Genomic DNA, 3,867 nt, shown 5'->3' with positions numbered 1-3,867 from the left:
CCTCCCGTTGTGTTTTTTAACCAGAACCACATTCGACAACCAAGTCGAGTAATCCAATTCCCGGATGAATCCCGCTTCTAAGAGGCTGGCCGTTTGCTTGGCTACCTCGTCCGCCCTTTCCTGCGACATTTTCCTCCTTCTCTGGGCCACTGGTTTGGCTCCTGCCTTTACGGCCAGGTGGTGTGACATGAGCTGGGGGTCTATTCCTGGCATGTCGGCAGGCGTCCAGGCAAAGAGGTCGGCGTTAGCCCTGATCATCTCCATCAAAGGCTCCTTTATTTCGTGCGGGAGGTTCTTGTTTATGAATGTGAACTTATCGTGCTCCTCGCCGACTCTGAACTTCTCCAAGTCTCCTTCTGGCTCTGGTCTGGGTTTGTCGTCTACCCTGGCGTCCAGGTCGGCCAGGAAAACTCCTGATGCCTCCTTTGATTTTTTTCTGAGAGAAAGGCTGGCATGGTCGCAAGCGACTGCCGTTTCCAAGTCGCCCCGAAGGGATCCCACGGATCCGTCATCGGTGATGAACTTCATCACCAGTAGTTTCGTACTGATAGCTGCCCCCAGGTCGTTAATGGTCTTTCTCCCCAGGATGATGTTGTAGGCCGTTGAATCTCGTAATATTACAAAGTCTGCCATGATTGTCCTTCGTCTTTGCCCTTGTCCCACAGAGATCGGGAGTGTGATGATTCCATCTGGCTTTATGAAGTGGTCTCCTAACCCTACCACACCGTGCTGGTGGGTCGTCAGGTCGGAATCCCTCAATCCCAGAGCATCGAAAACGTTTCGGAACATGATGTTTGAGTCTGCCCCCGTATCTACCAGGATTCGTTTGACGAGGCCAGTTCCGACCCTAGCCGTGATGACCATGGGCGGACTTTCCGGCGCTTCGTCGAACCATTGGTCCTCCGGGCCGAAAGAGATAGGTGGGAGACCCTTAAGACCTCTACCAGGTGGGGTGGAGATTGCTAAGACCTTGGCATCTTTCTTCTGCGCCGATTTCGACCTCGGGGCGGTATTCCTGGCCGTCACCACGTTTACCACCGTGAGACCGTGGTCGTCACCCTCTGGCTCCTGTCGTCGTCTTATCGGTCGGGATCTGTCCTCGTTGTCGTTGTCCCGGTTCCGTCTCCTTGGTTCCCTTATAAGGTGGGAGAAGTCGGCGAGTTTGCCGTCCCTGATAGCTTGCTCGAGGGCGTCCTTTAGGTCAAAGCAGTCTTGGGTTTTGTGCCCGTAACCCTTGTGGTACTCGCAGTAGAGGTTCTTGTTCCCTCCTGTCCTGTCCTTCAGTGGTCGGGGCTTCGACAGTATCCCCTTTTCTGCTATCTGTTGGTAAACTTCAGTGATCGATGCCGTGAGGGGGGTGTAGTTGGTGAACCTCCCAACTCGGGGGAACGGTTTGGATGGTTTGCTCGGACCGCCGTCCTTGGCGTGTTCCTTTGATCTTTCTCTGGTTTCGAAGTGCCGGGATTGGTTGTAGGCGGGCTGCCGTTTATTGGCAGCCACGACTCGGCTGACTTCCTCGTCATTAATGTATTCTTTGGCCACGCATTGGATCTCTTGCATCGTCCAGACGGGCTTCGTGGTGAGGTGTTTCCTGAAATCCTCATTCGACAGCCCGTTCGTTAAGCACAAACTTGCCACTGAGTCCGTCAGACCGTCAATTTCCAAGCACTCGTCATTAAAACGGTCCAGGTACTTCCTGGTCGGCTCTCCAGGTCTCTGTGTCACCCCCAGCAAATTGATCGGGTGTTTGGCTTTGACAATCCTAGTTGTGAACTGAGCCAAGAAGGCGCGGCTGATGTCGGTAAATTGGGTCACCGAGCCTTGCGGGAGGTTGTTGAACCACCGTATTGCCGGGCCCGCTAAGGTAACCGGGAAAGCGCGACATCTGACCTCGTCTCCCACCCCTTCTAGGTTCATTCTGGCCTCGAAGGCCGTCAAGTGTTCCAGGGGGTCTTGTGTTCCGTCATACTTCATGTCTGTCGGTTTGTCGAAATGTTTTGGTAATCGGACCTCGAGTACAGAGCGGTGGAAAGGGGTCGCTCCTATTATAACGGGTCCTCGGACAGTTCTTCTCGACTCATTGTTCTCGCGGTGACGTTCCTCGTTGCCTCTGTTCGACGCGCGCCGCCTTTCGTGTCGGGCGTAGATAATGGGGTCGCGACTTCTTCTTCTGGGGCGTATCCGTTCCTCAGTGCTCTCCGACTCGCCTTGGGGGCTCGGCGTGCGCCTCGAGCGGCTTCTTGAACGGGAACGGGTGGGGCTCCGCTCTGGGGAGCGTTGGTCGCGTTCTCTTTCTGCTAACCTGCGCTCTAAGTCCTGCATTCTGTGGCGTAGTTCTTGCATTATCCTGGCGTGGTTGTCACCCGTCCCCCCGAAGGGGCGTCTCTCGTGAGTCTGCGTCGCATCCCTCGGGGGTGATCGTTGCTGCTGTCGGGAGTCCGTCGCGACGGCGCCTCCCCCGAGAATGGGAGGCGCTACCTCGGAACCAGCTCCAGTCTGGACCAGCACGAAATCCATGTTCGATCCCCACAGACGGCGCCAATGTTCGGTAGGTCGGGTACCGGACGTCTCGGGTTAGGACCCTGAGGTCAATGCTTCGGTTGGTGGGGAAGCTCGTCTGGTCGCGGTTTCCAGATTCCGGGTGCGCGAGGTCCCGAGCACTTCTGATGGAGAAGGGGGTGCCACCTGCAAAGACACTCCGACGCCCTTGTCAGAATATGTGCAGGCGGAGAGAGTGATGTGTGAAATGTGACGTACCTTGGGGGGAGAGCCAGTCTCCCCTTATATACATGTCAGTAGTGGGCCCTTCCAGTGGGCAGGCCCACACTCTCGAGGGTGTTGTCACACGGCTGTGCACAAGCCGTACGGGACACGTGTTCGGGTCGGGTGGAGGGCAAACCATCGGGCCGACGAGAACTCGGGTCGGGTCGACCCGCGCGAGTTTTGGGCCAGGCCGTAACACAAAGATTTACATTCCATGAGACCATGACCATGAACGAAGAAGCTTCAAGCCGATTTTGTGGAATAATGATTAATTTCACTATCATGCATGGATAAGCACACCTGACTATAAGTGTTTCTTCCTTAATTATAACAATATCGATTTATTATTACTTCTATATTTTTTTTTTGTGTAAATATTTAGATTGGTTGGTTTTAAAATTATATTTACGCTTCAATTTGATTTTTAAAGTTTTAATTTAATATTTTAATTTAATATTTATGATTTACATTGATCATTTAATTTAATTTTTATCGCAAAACTATTATTAATGACATGCTGAAATAAACTAATAACTGTTATATTAGACTTTCTAATAATTATTTGTCGTAGTAATTGAAATTTTTATATCTTATTTTTTTTTCTACAAAATTTTTAAAATTCTAATTCTAATTTTACTTAAGAGTTTAACGGCTTCTTAGAGAGCAAATTAACATAAAAAATTTTAATTGTCACTTCAGATAATTATTAAAAGAGTCCAGTATACCACTCTTAATATATCGTTAACCATTCTATAATAAAAATAGTGTTAGAAATCAATGTAAGTCATAAATATCAAATTAAAATCACATTAAATAAATTAAAACTTTGAGAGTTAGATTAAAACGTAAATATAACTTTCATTAACCAATGTAAATACCAACTCTTTTTTTATATGTTGTGAACTTGCTTATTAAAAAAGAGTTATTTAGATAAAAATGTTTAAAACGTCTTTTTTTAAAAATATTTTTTATTAATTAAAATTTGATATATATAATTAATTAAATTGTATTATTTTTGTCAAAATTAAATCAGATAAATTGATTTGACAAAAAAAATCAATAAATCAAACATTGAACCGATTTAAATTAATATTTTTTTACAAA

This window comes from Arachis ipaensis, chromosome B04 (assembly GCF_000816755.2).
Source record: "Arachis ipaensis cultivar K30076 chromosome B04, Araip1.1, whole genome shotgun sequence".
Lineage (NCBI taxonomy): Eukaryota > Viridiplantae > Streptophyta > Magnoliopsida > Fabales > Fabaceae > Arachis > Arachis ipaensis.
This window is presented reverse-complemented; position numbering follows the sequence as displayed.